At 45.2% G+C, this 18,944-nt stretch overlaps 1 protein-coding gene and 1 long non-coding RNA gene across 3 annotated transcripts in view; one reads left to right on the top strand and one right to left on the bottom strand.

Annotated features, from left to right (window-relative positions):
• SYN3 (synapsin III) overlaps positions 1-18,944 on the bottom strand; it is a 175,146-nt gene that overhangs the window by 65,784 nt on the left and 90,418 nt on the right. The window lies entirely within an intron of this gene.
• Positions 2,217-14,260, top strand: LOC122170704. Its single transcript, XR_006171830.1, has 3 exons — positions 2,217-2,365; positions 4,896-5,004; positions 14,187-14,260. It is a non-coding gene; the product is annotated as an uncharacterized LOC122170704 (long non-coding RNA).

Genomic DNA, 18,944 nt, shown 5'->3' with positions numbered 1-18,944 from the left:
TTCCTCATTAGGGTCCAATTTCTTTTTGCTTCCTGTTAGCTTAAGGGGAATTACACATCCATATGGTAAAAAGAGAATGAATGCCTTCTCCCTCTATAGTCAGTAAGGAAAACCAGAGGAAGCATCAATTTGTAATACAAGATTGCCAAGGAAATCCTTAGCAATTATTACATCACAGTTGTGTAAATATAAGTATACAATTTCTCCTCTACACCTGAGAAACTGCAGAGTTGAGCTGCATCCCATCTTTGTGCTGTACGACTGAATGGTGCCAGACATAAGTTCTAAGGGAGAAGTTTCTCTGGTTGCTAAGCTGGCCAGGTGACCTACCTGTACAGTCGCTGGACACTGAGTATCCTTGTTTGAGCACAAAGTTGCTATTATTGCTGAGGTACTGCTTTATTAGTTATTTCTCTCTGCCGTCGGTGATGGGATTTAATCTTGAGTAATCTGAGGTGGAAATGAAACACAATGCAAAGCAACCCAAAGGGCTTTCTGCTTCAGACAGGCTTATTTAGTTTCCCATGTATGACACAGCTTACTGAATACCAAATCAGAAATGTGCTGGTAAAGTTACGACTCTTTTCAGAGATGGAAGAGAAATCTCCCTCGCTACATACCAGCGCTGTGATGTGTTCATACTGCAGGTGTTGCTGATCACATGAAAGTGTTTCTCAGCACCAGGTGTAGGCGATGACAGTAGTGCAAGTTTGTCTTTTGGACAGGCAATACTTTTTATACAGACATTGTACTTTCAGTGCCTTCCATTAATTAATTAATTCCTCTGTTTGTTTTTAAATTACTATATCAAAACCCTGATCTGAGAAGAAAAAAAAAAAAAAAAAAAAAAAAACCACAACCAAATATCTGGTATTCTGGTCCTAAATCCAGTCCTGCTTTTCCTGTGGATTTCATTTTTAATCTTTAGTGCTTGATTGCACAGACCCCTGTGGAACTGCTTGGGCGGTGTTGCCCTGTTGGAGGCCATCTTGTGTGGCCTACGCAGGTCGTCACAGGAGATTAGCATGCAGCTCACAGTGCTCATGCCCGCTGGTCTCTCCTGATGAAATTCCGGAGCATTAACCCGCTGTGGTACATACATCCAGCAGCTCTCTGAGAGGATTATCCTGAGTCTGAGTGACCTGGGCCCTTCTTTTTTCCTCCTCTTCACAGTTTTCCTTTTCTGCAAAGAGTATGGGGATGTCATTCCTTGGTGCGTTAGGAAGCATCACAACTACCAGGCTGGAGATACCCAAGGCTGATTCCTCAGCCCCCATCTGTTTATCCAGCTGCTCTGTTCTGGATACGTACCTCCACAGACCTTTATAATGATTTGCTGTCAGAAAGGAAACTGCCCTGCCCTTGCTTTCCTCAGACCTTGGATTTGTTCCTCTCTGATGGCCAATTCAAAGGCACCAGACAACAGAGAGGTGAAGGAGCTGGGCTCCCAAGGCATCTTGCTGTGCAGTTCCAGAATGTTGCAGACCATCCCTCCACTCCATTCTGAGTATCTCGAAGGATGTGGGTGAACATGGTTTTCTCATCGGCTTGCCACCACCCAGCTTTTGTGTTAGAGACTTCCTCTGGCCACACGGGTACAGGGAGGGAGATTTCCCTTCAGCTCAATAAGCTACTGCAATGAAGTGACTACAAGTCCTTCATCTTTGGTTACTTATTCTCTTGGCACTTTAGTGAGAGCCAAAGAATCTGTTTTCCATTTGCTGTACTTTTGCTGGAGACTGTAATTGCTCTTTGAACCTGTGGGAGCAGGAAACCCATTAAAGGCCCAAGAGGACAGGGATTCAGTGCCAACCAACATTCCTCATCTCCTTTCATCCTGCAAAAGGAGAGTGCTTCTGGTTTCTCCAGAAGGGATATTACTCCATTTTCTTCAAATTTAAGGCTGATTTCAAGAGTAATCCTACCACTCACCTTATAGCAATCATTATTCCCGCTATTATCATTATTATCTTTATGGTTATTACTATCACTAACACTGAAATGTTTATGGAGAGGTCATTAGAGGAAAGGTACATATCAAGCTTGCCTTTCAGTATCTTGCAGACTGTCAAGACAGATACGATAAGAAAATCCAGGTGGAGGGCAGGTGACATCAAATCTGCAAGCAGCACAGCAATCTTGGTCAAGGCTTTTAAGGAAATGAGAACGAGAAGGGTGCATATTGTATGGGAAGTAAGAGGTAGTTGTTTCAGGTAGAAAAAGTATGAACAATCTCCTGCGTGTGATACATTTTTGCTGTTCTAGCAGCCACCCAGCAGGAATTTGTCTGAGGGAGAGGACTATCAGCTGTGCCCGCCTACAATTGCAGTTGGTACTCTACAGGACGGGGCATGGCTCAGAACAGGTAGGATTGGTTTGCTGCTTGATTAGCCTGGATATGCACAATTTTTGCTAATGGTAAATAATCTTCCAGAATGTAGGCTGCTGTCACTTTGCTTCAATACAGTGTGCTTCTCAATTATTTTCTTCTGTGTGAGAGCCTTTATGTAGCCAGTTGGCCACAGAGTCTGCCCCATGGATTCTGGAGTTGTAGATGGCAATCAGCACAGGACCAAGAAAACTAAGCCAGAGAGGGAGTATGTAAGAAACAAAGGTAATACTAAAGAACAAAGGTCTAGTACTAGGAGTAGGAAGATACAGATTTTCTAAGCATAAAAACTAAGGTAAGAAAGCTTGGGTCTGATGCACTGAAAGGAAGCCAGAAAACATGATTTTAAGGATGACCCAGACGCAATATGAGCCTGTTATGTTAGTGTACTTTACAATAGCTAGTCTTTCTGTGCCAGGCATTGGCCCCTATGCTGCTTCAGTCATGAAAAGCTGCACTAAAAGTGACACAATGAACTGGTGATGAACTACTTCAGTGCGTGTAAGCAAAATGAATCTTCCAGCACTGCTGTCCCATCCTCTGCTAAAATGGTCTCCGTGAGGAAATGGGAGGAACAAAGATATCCCAGCATATCATAGATATCATACAGCTGTCAGAATGGCCTTCGGGGTTCTCTAAACTATGCCTGGGACTGAACCCTGATGAAGGGAGCTAAACAGTCCTGTACAGGGGTCAGTAATGGCATCTGCCATGTTACCTCAGAGATAGTAATAACTAAAGAAAAACTGTTACCTCCGTTATATATTTCTGCTTACAAGAGAAAAGGAATTTGCTAGGCAGCATTATGGAGCAAATCCCATCACACATGCTATGAGAGAGTCACCGATTCCTGTGTTTGCAATGGTCCTATTTACAGAGTTGAACTTCAGAGCAGACACCTCATGCCCAATACAAAATATCATTTTGCATGGAGAAGGATTTTGTTCAACTCTGCAGTTAACAACAACGACCAGCTTCTGAGAGCGGCAAGCCCTGGCTGGGAATTGTTCCAAATTCTTTTATCTCCAAATAATCTAGTATAAAGAGCAAGGAAAAAGCATTTGTTCTGATCCTTGGCATTGCCCAGATAGTTATCTCCTCTCTTACTTATTCTTTGTGTACTCTAACTTTCTTTGAATAAGGACATATTTCACACACAAAAAGCTTGCATGAAAACTATGGATTCAAGTGCTCAAAAAAGTTAGGAAATCCGGGACTAAAGTTACCCAGGCAACGTCTGTGCAGATGGGTTATGATGCAGACTTCATTTCAAAGTCCACAGACTGTAGTTTCCTCCAGGCACTCCTTGGCTCCACAGGCAGGAGGGAACTGCTCAAGGGTTGTGAAAGCATCGAAACAGTTTTCTGCATTAGCCCTTGCCTCAAGTGTTGTGGAAAGTAGGTGGGCACTGAGTGAGGTAGGGGACTGCAGGAAGAACTAGGGTCACCATGGGACTCGTGCCATGGGCTGCTGCCCTGCAGAGCTGGCATCCTGGCACAGCCGTGCAGCTCTGGTGTGACCTGGGGCAGGTTGTCCTGTGCCAGAATTCCTGCAGTTGATTGTGACATGGCTGCCTTGTGTTTTTTTTTGATACCTCAACGAGTGGTTTGAAACAGTTTTCTGAGGCCCAGAAGTGTTATTTTTAATAAGAATTGCTTTTCTGATCCTGTCTGCAGACCAGGCCTGCAAAGAGCTGAGTGCAGGACAGGGGTGCAAGCTGTTGTAGCTGGTGTTGTAACTGGTGTTTGTTGTAGCTGGTGTTGCAGCTGGAACCTCTGGATAGTTGAACCACAGCCAGCTTGAAAAGGGACTGAGCCTTCACAACTGCATCTTGGTTTTGTGCTTTGAATACAAAGTGCAGCAGCATGCTAGGCACAGTGAAAGCACAAGTCCTTGTTTTATACGGTATTCAAAGTCTTTTGACTCTACAGTTTTCAGTAGGCAACCTCTCATGTACAAGATCCATAATAGCTACTGCAGTGCTGTGATGTTCCTGAAGCAGCTACATACGATATCTTGCTGAAAGCCTTGAACTCAAGAGGGCTTTCAGTCATTCTGCTCTCAGAGCACAGTTTAAATCCTGTGTGCTAGAGATGATCTGTGTCTATCCACTAAGCAGAAGGATAAAGCAAAGTATGAAACACTAATCTGTTAACTGCAGAAACGAGGCAGGAATCCTGTGAAAGAAATTATCTACATTGGAGGGCTCGAACAAGGGAAATTAAAACTTCAGTGGCAGAGAAAGGGCACTTCCTGTAGCCCTTCCTGGCTTTGGACACATGGTTGTATTTTAGCACACTGTTGTGCTCAAACTATACATTCACAGTCATCTTTTGTAGCTTTCCAACCTAAAATACATTAGACATCTACAGATATCATTTTATTGTTCTAACTAGGAGTAGTTTGGCCTTGAACTCAATTAAACCAGAGCAAACCTTGTGTACAGATATCTTGTTTTGGAATAAGTTACTTATTTGACTTGGCTGCCTTTGGTTTGTTTGTGCAGGCCTGAATGATGAAATACGAGAATCTCAGACATCTCTCCATCTCTCCTCAACTTAATATTGTGCAGACCCTTCTGGATGGGCTTGCAGCATGTCCCTGGGAGACAGCAGGTATGTGTAGGATCTGGAGAGTGTTCGAGATGGTGGCGGATGACCTATCATCAGACTTTTTTTTTGGAAGATAAGTTCAGGTACGCTTCTGTTATGGCAGCCCCCTCGCACAGGAAATTTAAAAATATTTTTGATTGCAGAGGAAAAAGAATGTAATCAAAATAGTATTTTTAAATTTATTTGTTTATTTATCTATGGCTTGTTCTCTGTGCCTTCTCTTAGCTTTCTCCTCCTTGTTTACAACTTCGAGGGAAAGACGCCAGGTTCTTTCACCCCCTGAAAGGTTTAACACAGTTTAAAGAAGCAGCTTAGGATTTTTCCTCAGTAATAACTGGCAAACAAAGCTAAATCCTTTTGCAGAACAACAAATTTAATCGGACAGGCAGCTTTGCACCAGCTTCCGCCAATCCACAGCCCACTGCGGAGGCACAGGCATCTACAGGGCCAAAGCCGTCCCTGGGGAGGCTGGCAGTGCTCCAGCCCCAGCCTGCCCAGGAGATAAAGCTTCCAGCCTGTTGGGAACAAAGAGCAAAGCCTGTGACTGTCCCATTGGTACTCACCGTTGGGAAACTATTACAGGAATGTGCAGTTAAACGAGCCTCTACACACAAGCCTCTGTTTTTTTCTCCTTGAGATAAGATTTTGTGCTATGTATTCTCAGGGCTTCCCCTGTTTTGCTGGCCAGAGGAATCCTGGCTTAACCCAGCAAATGATGGAAAGGGCCCAAAACAGAGGACACAGGCAGGCCTTGTCATCTGAGGTTCCTGCAAACCACCTGGCAGTGCACTGGGGAAGGGTTTTTTAAGGCAGGAAGAATCACCCCTGAGGCATCTATCCACAGTGAAAGCACACAGCAGCTGGATGCTGGCTTGGGGCTGCCTGAGAGAGATGGCACCAGCAGTGTAGCTGGGATAGCCCAGAGCACAGGGTGCACAGCCTACCCAGTTCTAGGGCTGGCTAATAGCTTGCAATGAGCTCCACAGTTGAGGTTATCAGCACATGCACCATAGAGCTTATAGCCAGAACGAACTCATCTGCCTGACCCACGGACTGGCCTCTGGTTGCAATGTCACTATACTTAGCTCCTGAGCCCCCTCCTGTGCTGGTTCTTTTGGCATTGAATACACATAATACATCTTCAAAAGGAAAGAATAATGCCCTCCTTCCACTCAAAGGCTAAATGGAGAAAAGCTTTGTTCAAACACAAGTGCACAAAAAGGCTCCAAAGTCATTTTCTTGAAAATGGCTGGGAATACTTTCTTTCTTTGCTTCTGAGCTTTTTCTTAATCTTTTTTTTTTTCTCTTTTTTCTTTTTTTAATGTAAATACTTACAACAATGGCTAATTCTCAGAAAAAAATGTAAGCTATTTCTCAGTGGGATTCTGGTCTGCCCGTTTCTACATTCCAAACTTTTGTCTTTAATGCTGAGGTCTTGGCTAAATTATATAGCTCCACGTTTAGCTAGGTACTCCATTTCCAGAACTAGCCTGTTGGGACTGAGAATTATTCCTGTTAAAAGCCTAAAATAAAATAATCTCTTCCAAATGACTTGTTCTTGGCTCTGGCAACTGATTGTGTATATATGCCCTAAGCTGTATTAATGTGGAAGTAATAGATCACAGAGAGCTTTTAGCATTGTATATGTTACTCACACATTAAGCCTACAAACATGACATCACTGCCCTTGTTCTGGGCTCTGGTGATGGTGTAGCCAAAAGGAGTAACTGAGAGCACACTGCATTGTTCTTCTCAGCTGCTGGGGCCATATTGACTTTGTGAATCATGCTCAGCATGCAGGGATGGTACAACCCATCATTAGTGTTACTCATGCAATGCCTTAGTCTAAGGAGGGGATGTTGCTTGCTCTAAGAAAACAGGGAAGAGCAGAAAAGTTTGGGAATGGGTCACAAACTCCTTGGCATCTCTTAGCCTGTCTGAGTTCACTCATCCGTGGCGCAGAAACAACAGTAAGGTCTTAAATTGTTACAGGGGGATTGTCTTGAGGCTTATATAAGATAACTATTATTTTTTGGTGAATCCTATTGAGATGCTTAAGCTGGCTGCAAGGTGCAAAGAACTGACTTTGAATACCTTCCTTTCTTTTATCTTTGTTTGGGCTGCTCAGAGAGGTGGAGAGCTGGAAGAGGAGGATTGCTCTGCTGCCTTTCTTTCTGAATAAAAGGAGCTGAAAGAGCCTAGAGGCAGACCTAATATCCATACGTCTTCTCACTATATGTGAGAAGATTTGTATAAGAAAACAATCATAATTTCATCATAAAAATGTGGATAATACAATTTTCAGTAAGTGTGAAAAGCTGGGACTAGCTGTGCCCATTGTGGGTGACCACCTTTAGCTTCAAGCAATTGTTTGCAGTCCCTCAAGAGGCAGAAATACAGCAAACTAGAGGGCCAGCAGTTTGTTTAAGAACTTATCTTTGAGCAGCCAAAAGCCAGGACTCAGTGAGGATGAAGAGCAGTTAGCAGGAACTAAAAGTGATGGGGCATGCTTAGCTGGAGCCACCAAGAGGAGCAGCTAGTGGAGCCAGAACAGCTATAGAAAGCAGCAAGCTGCAAAGATCAGTCAGTGGCTCCCACTACAGCTGCAGCTCAGAAGAACTGTCTGCTGCCCAGTAGGTGAGTGGTGGGGGCCCCAAACTGTCAGCTGTGCAGAGAGTTTCCAGATCTGAGAGGAACAATAATCTGCTGTAGTGACACTTCAGAAGACAATGAGAGATGGCTTTGGTAAGTGCTCTGTGCTATAGGAATGGGTATCTGTACTGGTTATTCTGTATATGCTCCTTTGTCCTTTTCTCATTTTTCTTTAGTGCTGTTCTGTTAAACCATTTATGATTTGTGGGCAAGGAAGCAGAGCTCTGTGAATGCTGTTTAATTTTCTCAGGTGGGGAGTCGGAACACGAAATTCTGGTTATTAGTGACCCTTAGAAACTGAACTCTGCCTCTGTCAAAGTTTGGATGAAAGAGTTCACTTCTTGCTTCCTTCATTTTTTCCCTTGGTACCACAAAAATGGGGGTTCAGTTTTTATATACAACTATAAGAGATAGATAAAGGGCCTGAACATCTAACAGTCTTGCAGTTTCTTATACCTTTCCTAAGTAGAGTTTGAGTTCTCTGCATCTGAGGCATGCTTACCATGTGTGGTATCAGTATGTGAAGGTGTGTAGGGGCCAGTTATAAAATCACAGGATCACAGGGCTTAAAATGGACCTCTGGAGATCATCCAGTCCAACCCCCTGCTAAATCAGGATTCCTACAGTAGCTTACACAGGAAAGCGTCCAGGCAGGTTTTGAACATCTCCAGAGAAGGAGACTCCACAGCTTCTCTGGGCAGCTGGTTCCTGTGCTCTTCACCCTCAAGGTAAAGTTCTTTCTCATGTTTGTAGGGAACTTCCACTGCTCCAATGTGAGTCTGTTGCTCCTTGTCCTGTCACTGAGCATCATCAAGAAGATGGAGCCTTGCCCTATCCACTTGACACACCTCCATTAGATATTAGCACTGATAAGATCTTCCTTCAGCCTTCTCTTCTCCAGGCTGAACAGTCCCAGGGCTTTCAGTCTTTCCTCATCAGGGGGATGCTCCAGGCCATCTCGGTGTCCCTCCACTGGGCTCTCTCTAGATGTTCCTTGTCTTTCTTGAACCGGGGAGCCCAGACCTGAACACAGCACTCCAGATGTGGCCTCAGCAGGGCAGAGAAGAGGGGAAGATCACCTTCTTCGACCTGCTGGCTATGCTCTTTGTAATTCACCCCAGGATGCCACTGGCCTTCTGGGTCACAAGGGCACACTGCTGGCTCATGGCCAACCTGCTGCCCACCAGGACACCCAGGTCCTTCTTCACAGAGCTGCTTTCCAGCAGGTCAGCCCATCACCTGTACTGATTCATGCGATCATTCCTCTCCAGGTGTAGAACTCTGCACTTTCCTTGGTTGAACGTCATCCCGTTCTTCTCTGCCCAACTCACTGCCTGTGTAGGTCCAACTCATAACATCTTGCTTGATTTTTATTCCATATATTCACTGTACTGTTGGATATTCATGCTGTAGGCCAGACAGTGATGTCTATTGGGAAAACACAGTGTTCTGCACACAAAGGCACAGGAATATTTTCTCTTGGGGATACTGACCAAACAAAACCTCAGGGGATATGGGGTACAAAAGGTGGCCAGGAGATCCTGAAGAGCAAACTCAACAGCACAAGTCAAAACTCTGTAGCCTGGACTTAAGTATAGGTCAAAAGAGCCCTGATGAAATCCTGGGTAAATATCCAGCAGGAGAATCACACACTAGCACCAAGGCACTGCACTTTGTTACCTGGGCTAGCTAAAGAAATATTAGGTGAGCCATGTCCCCATGACATTGTCTTGTCCCTGGAGGATAGTGTTCTGAGTGTTTTGAGTTTCACCTAGGAAGACTGAGGAAGGAAGTGGTTGCTGTTATGTTCCCCCTGCAAACGGGGCCAGAGGTATGCTGTGATGCCATAAATATTGCCCAGAGCCAGCAGGAAGGCTTTTTTCAGCCAGTCCATGGCCACCTGTGAAAAAGCTTCTGTTCTGATGGCCTCTCTCAGGACTGCGCTCCTAGACCAGTACAAACAGTATAAGCAGTGTAAAAATGTGTGTTACATTTGCCCTCTTTGTAGTCTTAAGACTGCTTTTAACTCTTTGCGAAGGTGAAAACAGCTTGAAATGGGCTCTAATGTATTAGAGTGCCCTTAAGCCTGAGAGACTTCTTCAGTCAGAATCAGGATGAGGGGGGGATGCAGGGGATGCAGGTACAAACTGGCCTGAGCTCGCCCTACAGCCCTCAGCTGCAAGGAAAGGTAAATGGGGGGGAAAGGGAAGAGGGGCATTTGAGCTGCAGCAGAACTGGTGCTTGTGCCACGGCTTACCAGCTCCCACTGCAAGCAGACAGTTAATCCTAGTGCTGCCCTGCCCTGCCTTGCCCTGGCTGAAGGCTGGACACACTACTGCATTCAGCCCACTCATTCACTCGCTTTTTATTTGGATGGACTTGAAGCTATTCCCATGGTGTTCCATTCACATGGACTTGATCTATTGCCATGCTCCTCTATCTATATCGGAAGAAAGTCTAGAGCAAACTCTCCTATGCCATTATGTGCCCTTTTCATTGCTACTCTGGCTGGATCTCCTTAAATAAGATTATAAGGTGTCTAGCTTACTGCATCTACAGCTTTCTGAGCTTCTCCATTCAGAACAGCATGTTCTGCTTATTTCCTACAAAGGGGAAGGCTTCATGTGCAAGATGCTGCAGAGAGCCTTTGCCCCCACCCAAAATCTTGTTTTTCAGAATGACGCACAGCCTGCTCTGCTGTTACTTAATATACAGTGAAGTCACTGCTTTCCTCTCCTTCAAACTGCTCCACCCTCAATCAGGAGGTCTGCTCCTCCACCCTTTGGCAAAACAGCTGCTTGGGGGTGGAGGTGAGTTTAGTGGTGGTGTTGACCATCCCCTCTTTTGGGGAAAAAAAAAATATAAGAAGTCTAGTCCTATCAGAATGCAGTTCTGGAGCTGGAACCAGGCCTGACAGCCTTCCTCCCTTCAGTGTTTCAGTATTTCATGTGAGCATGTCTGTGTAAAGTCATGTGTGTGAGTCTATGGGTCTAGTCTAGGGCACAAGGAAGTATGAGAGTACAGCACACCACTTGACTGTTCTTCATCTGCTATTTTCTTACCCCGGGGGGGAAGATTTCACTGAAATACCTACCCTGCTCCTTCGACAGTTGGGAAGAGGAGGCAGAGAAGTTGGTGTGTGTATGGTGTGATGTGTGGCTAGGTACTCTGCTCTGCTCAGGCTTTGCTGACAAGCAGTGAGAAGTAAGAGAGATCCTCAGAGCCAGCTTCAGCTGCCTCATTTTGCCTTAACTCCATCAGCAGTGTGAATACAAGTAGCCCAGAAGCTGCCTATATACACACCAGCATCCTCTTGGGACCATCAGCCAACAAAACGTGCCTGGAACACAATGCAGTGTAGCCACTCTTCCTTCTCACCCTTGACATGCCCTTCCGTGCATGCTGGTGGCTATTCTGAAAGGGTGCTTGGTGTACAGTTTGCTGAAGACACCACAGGCAGGGGAGGGAGGTTTGGATTGTATTCTCCTTCCTCGGAGAGAAGTATGTTGACAAATGGGGCCATGGCATCATGGGGAAGGCTTTTGGAGAATGCATTCCCTCCAAGAGGTGGTATATCCCCTCAGAAACTCTGTATGTAAAGGGCAATATCTGCAAATGTTTAGAAAAGTAAGTGTAATCGAGGAAGGAAACATAAAAAATATGTGCAGGAAACCTGCCACAGAAGGGAAGTCAAACTTTTCAACTGGTTCATGCAGAAGGCGACAACCGGTGGGTCCCACTCCTATATGAGGACAGAGCTAGTGGGGAACAGAGCACAAAAACTGGAGGTATGGAAAGTGAGGCAGTAGCTGATCCTGTGGTCAGGCTGACTGGCTTTCCTGGGTTTGAAGGATTGATAGGGCCTTCACCTGCCGTAGAGCAAATGTAGTTCTCTTTTTGCTTTGCTGAAACTAACAGAGGAGCTCTCTGTGTATGCAGATTCTGATTGCTTCAGCCATTCCACATCAATTCATGGCTTCTATTCCTGCTGTCACCCCTTTTCAGCCACTTCCTTGCTGAAACAGCTGTTAACTTTACTATGCTAACTCAGATGGTTCATAATTACTCACATCAAAATAACTAACTCAAAAAGAAAGCAGTAAACAGAGGAGCCAGGGGTCCCACAAGCTTTGTTATTTGTTTATGTGGAGGTAGCATCTCACTCAAAAAATAGCAACCCCTTCATGCCAGGTGCTGCACAAAAGCAGAACAATAAGTCTGTCTCCCAGAGGGAGACATATCTCAAAATCACATGAATGATTTTCATATTAGCCAAGGCAGACAGAGTGCACAGAAATAATGAGCTAATACTAGTTAATGCCAACGGTCTAGGACTTCAGCTTTGCCATTGTTACAGAGCTTGCATTCCTGGGTCAGAGAAACCATATTTTTGGGGAGGTTCAGTGGAAATGGTTTTGGGATTGTACCAAGGTCCTCCCAGGATTCCAGTTTTCTTAGTCTTCAGTCTCAAAGGAATTTACAGCTGGCTTGGGCAGAGCTGGAAGTCCCCACAGGAAGAATTTTGTTGATATTCAGTCTTTGCGGGACAGAGGGCTTGTCTGTAACGGGCAGCACATGTATCTGGCCACATCCACTGCACCACACCCAGGGCTGCTCCAAAGTGGATAGATTTTCAAGGACTCACATGACTGTCCATCTGTCCAGGGATTATTAGGAAAACCTGTATATGGTTTACGGGAGGGAGCTCCCCACTATTCATACCTTTGGTCTGGACAGGACATACAGAATCATAAAATCACAGAATCGTTAGAGCTGGAAGGGACTTCTGGAGATCATCCCCCTGCTAAATCAGGTTCCCTAAAGTAGGTTACAAAGAAAGCATCCAGATGGGTTTTGAACATCTCCAGAGAAGGAGACAGAGTATTCTAGTGCTCAGTCACCCTCAAGGCAAAGTCCTTTCTCATATTCCAATGGAACTTCCTCTGTTCCAGTGTCTGTTGCCCCTCGTTTTGTTGCTGAGCACCACCAAGAAGATGGAGCCTTGCCCCATCCACTTGACACACCTCCATTAGATATGTAGAAGCATTGGTAAGATATCCCCTCAACCTTCTCTTCTCCAGGCTGAACAGTCCCAGGGCTTTCAGTCTTTCCTCATCAAGGAGATGCTCCAGGCCCTTCACCATCTTGGTGGCCCTCCACTGGGCTCTCTCTAGAAGTTCCCTGACTTTCTTGAACCAGGGAGCCCAGACCTGGACACAGCACTCCAGATGTGGCCTCAGCAGGGCAGAGCAGAGGAGGAGGATCACCTCTCTCAACCTGCTCTTTGTAATGCATTCCGGGGTACCAAGGGCACATTACTGGCTCACGGCCAACCTGCTGCCCACCAGGACACCCAGATCCTTCTCCACAGATCTTCCTATCCAGCAGGTCAGCCCCTAACAGCCTCTCCTGAAACTGAAACAAGCTGCCAACTTTGCTCTTAAAAAATGAAGAGGATCTTCAGACATCTGTAGATCTTCCAGGAAATCTGTGGGAAGCCAGAGTCAACCTGGGATGCCCCCTGTGCCCCACATGTGCTCTGTTCATTGCCAGACTTCTCCAAAAAGCTTAGCTGTGTTGTGTCTCTGCTGCCAGCAGTGCTGACTACAGCTGTCAGAGTCCTGCTGCATCTCTGTATAGTGGAAAATAGCTCCCTGAGTAGCATAACCTCACCTGAGAAAAACCTGTATGCATGGAAAAGTGACATTGGCAACTCAGCAGGCTCGTTTTTTATGAAGACAGACCATGTCCTGCTAGCCAGCACAGAGAGCTACAGGCAGCCTTCTCCAAGATGTCCTAGTCAGTATTCTGTTTCTGGTCCAAATCAAAACCAGGGCAGTCGGCCCAATTAATAACAGAAATCTGCCCTCTGTCAGCTCAGGGACTACTGCTCTTCCGCTCTTGAGGGGAACAGTAACTAACTTCTCTTAGCTTCTCAGAGCCAAGGTCTTTTATATGAGAGACCTTCATATTCCTCACCTGACTCAAAGCCTTAAATCTATCAACTGACAATAAGGGTCCTGAGTTGATTTCTTAGCCCTGAACTTAATTTTCTTGTAGAGCCAGCTTCTCTTTCAGATACCTTAGGGGACTATATGCCTTTTTACTGTTCTCAATACCACACATATATCACTCAGAGCATATAAAGAGTAAAGCATCCTCTACAGATTTCTATTGGTAAAGGATGGGAGATTCAGGGGAAGTAACAGACCCACTTGCTGCTCAAGTTTATGAGAAACATTGGCTGAGATGGGAGACATCATCTCAAACCTTTTAACTTGCTTCTGCATCCTGTGGTGCTTCTGGTCATCAGATTCATGAGAAGCTGTAGGGCAAATGTGGTGAACCATAAAACACTGGCAGCACATCAGCACAGGAGTGTAAAACAGGTACAGCTCAGACTTCTGTTAACATCACACACGTACAGTATGAATACCACATACAGCAAGCTTGTTAATCCCTGGCACCACAGCTTTATTGTCACAGTGTCCATTTTGAACCCTCCCTAATGTGTACTCTGTGCCCTTTTGCAGGGACTTACTCTGACTGTTGCATCTGAGTACAGTACTTGGGACAGTGTGGTTTTGGTTTTCCTGGAGAAGAGCCTGTAAGTAATAAATGTTTATCTGTCATAGTCTGCATAGGAAAGGCCATGGGATGTCCATGGGATGATAACATCTTTGGTGGTTACCATAAAAATTTCAAGAGTATGTCATTCTTCTCATACACTTCTTTAAAAAAAACCCACAAACTTGGTATGCTAAGAACTTCTAATATGAATATATCTCCCTTATTTGGAAAAAAACAAATTGTGCTTCCAATTTCCTGATCCCACTTCATTTTTGATATTTGACCTGCAGATTAGAGGTTTTCACGTCATCTGTCAGCCCACAGAGAGTATCCCAAGGTTCACTGTGTGTGAGAGATAGGAAAGGGACATTAGGAACAGGACAACCACAAATAGCTAAAATTAACTCTGAGAACTGGAGTGCTTAAGTCTCAGAGGAACACTAGTCAAAGAAAGAAAATGGTTATTTGCTGAACTCCCACTTATTCTGCTGCCTCTCAGGACTTCTGGCTCGTATCCCTGTTATTTTAGAGGATTTCCCCCACCCTTTCCCTCTCCACTGGCCATCGTTTTCCTCTTTTGTAAATTCAGTACAGTGTGACATGGGATTCCTGCTCCAGCAGTAAGTTGCTGACTGGAAACAGGAAATGGGGGGCCTATTTGGAGCTCAGCCCCTATGATAACATGAACATCACACCCACGTGCAGACAGGGACGCTTCTCACATATGGCAATGGTTAGCAGCTCCCCCTTTTTCTCCTCTACTCTCTTCCCTGAAAGGGCTACAAAGCCCTCGAGGGGTCTTATATTGAGCTGGAAGCAGTCTTTAGAAAGCGTGGCTGTGTGAAGCCTCAGTTATCATAGCACATGATTTCTTGCATAATTCTTTTAGATTCTCTGAGGCCAGTAAATTGGAGACTGTAAATCTCCACATGACCAGAGCATATGGTCTTTGAATAAGACATGGAGTGAATTACAGAGTGAGCCTATCTTCTGCAGAATCTGATTAAAGGAATCCTTTGAGAACTTTCCCTTCCATGCCATAGGCATGCCTTTACTGCTGCCCCCCTCCTCCTTCCCACCAATGCCTGACGGAATAAGAGTTTTACACCACCAGCTTCTCCCTCTTTCACTTTCTTATTCTCGGAAGACTTTTCTCAAAATAAAACTGAATGGCTATGTCTGCCTTCAGACTATAGTTTCAGTGAAGTAAAAACTATTTAATCGCATTGATATTTGCGGAAACACCTTAGGGGAGTTGAAGATATCGTCTAATTTGAGGAGCTAGGTTCTGTCTCTGCAGTAAGGAGAAGGAAAAGCTCTTGCATTTACTGGGAATAAGATTTTACTTCCTCCAGCCAACTCTCTGTGGTGCTATTTGCTTACAGCCGTGCTGTAAGCTAATGCCATACTAGCCCCCTTAGGCTAAGTCACAATTATATATGATTTTCAGTGTGAAGATTTATTCCGGATAGGGCAAGCAATTTCAAATGAAGTAAAAATTTCCCTTTCTAGCCTATTCCTTCCTCCTCTGTGAGGCAGGTCTGTGCTTTTTTTGATGCTGCAATAGATAATTTTATCTGAATAGTGAGAGAGAATTGCAACACCTTTGGAAGACATCCCTATAGCTATGCTGTGAGCTACAGGATATCAGATTAGTGCCTTATATTCTGACTGTAGTAAGGATTTATCTGCACTAGTAAGACCTCCAATCCCTCCTTCCCCTTTCCACTCACCAAGGTGGTGGTTCTGCTGAACTTGAACTAGAGCAGGATTTCAGTTAAAGAATGCTTGGTTGAAATCTAAGTAACATGAAGACACAGCTTAAATGAAAAAGCCTAAAATGCTTGTCAATCTAATTTTCATACTTTCTAGTGCTAGGAGAAGATTGATAGAGAGCCACTTCTCTTTTGGTAGAGCTCTGTTGTTACAGCTCAGACTGCTTTCTTCTGTGGGTTATCCCATGAGTAGATCTCTCTACAGATCCCCCTGTGCATTGCAAAACTTCACACTGAGAGCCCTTTCCTCTCAGTCCTCAGCTGGGTGTCTAGGGAGAGCTTTATGCATTGCTTCAAACCACTGCTACAGACACTGGGAGAAGGGAAGAATGGGAGCTGCACTGTGGGGCACTAGGGAGGATGGGAGGAAAGGAGAGGAGAGATGAGGACAGAGGTGACATCTGCAACTACCAAAAATTCAGTATCTCTTCAGCCTTGTAGCACTTCTGATGAACCACTGCTCTGGAGCAGCCCAGGCTTCCACAACCAGGTACTTGGTTTAACACTGCACTTCTGGTGAACACTCTGAGTACGGTCTGGTGGAGCAGATGTATAGAGAGGTATTTTCTTGCTCAGGGCACATATTCAAGCTGTGGTACCCTCACAGCTTTGGTCCTGCTGTGGAGTCTATACATGAATTCAACACTTTCCTGCTTCATTCCCATGCTGGATGTGGCTCTGGGCAGCCTGGTCTGGTGGTTGGTGACCCTGCCGATAGCGCGGGGGTTGAAACTGAGTGATCACTGTGGTCCTTTTCAACCCAGGCCATTCTATGATTCCTGCCAGCTCTGGGCAGTTGTCACTGCTTCTGATATGCATTTGAAGTCCTTTCTGGGCAGTACCAGTAGGGTGAAAGAACATTCGTCCATCCTATGTGCTTCCCATTCAAAGAGCACTCTGCACCCAGTGTGCTACTTGTTGCTCTTGCTACAAACTGAGTTAAAATTAGGAGTTGAACTCTGCAAGTATAGAACACTGTTTCTTTCAGCTTTTGCTAGTAAAGCAAGATATTGTAGTCCTAGTTCCGTGGTTCCTGGTAAAGGTACTTTCGTTCAGGGCGAAGGAAAAACAGAGGAAGTTTGCTCTGTTCCTCTTTCTTGGCTTCACCTCCAGTTGTGCTGCATCTGGTTACAGATTAACTCTTACTGCACAATGCCCATTATCAGTCACAATGAAAAAACTAAGGTGCTTTCCTGCATGAACAGAGGAAGGCACAACTGAGGGATTGCCCAAGCCCTTTGCATAAAGGGGAATGAGGATGGTAGACTTCTCTTGCTTTCTTCACTGGAGAAAGAATACTGTTTTCACACTGCGCTAAATCAAACACTGATCTTTTCACTGCCAGCATTAATACATGAGGTGTGGAACTCACACTGCAGATCTGAAAGGGTCCTTTGATGAGTGCGTTATTCGTCACTCAGGAAGAGTAAGACAATAAACAAATGACAGAATCCTCGTCATTCCCGGCTGCAGACCTACCATCTCCTCTTTTGTCTCACACTGTGTGCCAAGATTTATGGAGAAAAATTCTAGAACAGTGAGGAAACAGAAGTGCTGCCTTTTGCTCTATAGAAGAAATAGGTCTGTCCTTGAAATTTCACATCAGAAATCCCCAGCTTCTTGTGCCTTGGACAGTGAGTCTGTGTGGGAGAGATGTGTTGTAAGTGAAGCTGTTGCTTACAGTTACAATGCATTGGTAATTTGGGAATACAGGAACAAAAGCACTGAAAAAGTCAATTTGGATTTTAGAAAGTCCTACCCTGAGGCAATCGTCCATTGGGACCTACACACAGCAGAACTCACTTTTGACGCGCGTGTGGTGACATTCACAAACAGGAATCGCTGACTTTGATCCCTGCTGGGACACTGTCCCATCATTAGAGACCATCCTTGTAACTAACACCTTTGTTTGCAACTTCAAGTAAGAAACTAGGAACAGCTGGACTACGGAGATGAAGTGATTTGGCTTATTTTTGTGGGAAGTGTTTGCAGGTTATGCAAGAGAGCAAAAGACAGTAAACTTTTCCTGCAGCTGCACCTGTTATGCAGGTAAAGAGGAGGCCCTTCTTTCAGATCCAACAACCTGACAGTGTCTCCTGGCTCATTAAAGTAACAAAAAGAGGAATGTCAGCTCCCAGGCACTCAACATTCTGCTTTTCATGCATGCAGTGATTTCAGAGAATTTCAACATGCTTTAGAACCAGTGGCACATCCAACAGACTGGCTGGCCTACTGTGTGTGGAGGGACCGCAGCTCTGCTAGCCTCAGCTGGCACTCAGGGTAATGTACAAGATGTGGGGCCATTGCCTCCTGATGGGATCTTTCTCCGTCTCCTAACTTAACACAGTGTTGTGGAGACCACTGTATCATACACAGTGTCTCTGATGTGTAGGAAAAGGGGAGAAAGACTACGCTGGGTGAGGAGGGAGTTCAGTAGGTGTCCTCAGAAGGCTGGTGAGAGGCAGAGAGGGAAGGGGAGAAGGATCTTGATGCTCAGCATGACAAAAATCTTCAGTCTAGTCACATCCCATCCCAATAGAGACTGGGCTCAGCTCCTCTATTTCTCCACAGCTGTTCATCCCTGCCAGCAGCCAGGTCAACCCTTGAGAGAAGATGAGCGATGTCGTGGCTTTCCCCCATGTCACTTCTCAAGGGCACTGATAAGCAACAAGATTTTCCCTTATAATTCCTGGAGGCATTCAAGGCCAGGCTGGATGTGGCTCTGGACAGCCTGGTCTGGTGGTTGGTGACCCTGCAACATAGCAGGGGGGGTTGAAACTCAATGATCATTGTGGTCCTTTTCAACCCAGGCCATTCTATGATTCTAGGATTACCTCTGTCAAGCAGCACAAGAATGGGGATTGTGAGCAGAGGGGCTTGCCTGTCTGCCTTGCTCACACTGGGGAGTTATTTGGCCCTCCGCAAATACATCCAGCAAGTGCAGTG

This window comes from Centrocercus urophasianus, unplaced genomic scaffold (genome assembly GCF_019232065.1).
Source record: "Centrocercus urophasianus isolate 14NV4802_14NV808 unplaced genomic scaffold, USGS_Curo_1.0 seq_73, whole genome shotgun sequence".
In the NCBI taxonomy this organism is placed as follows: Eukaryota; Metazoa; Chordata; class Aves; order Galliformes; family Phasianidae; genus Centrocercus; species Centrocercus urophasianus.
The sequence above is the reverse complement of the archived record's forward strand: the minus strand, read 5'-3'. Positions and strand labels throughout refer to the sequence as shown.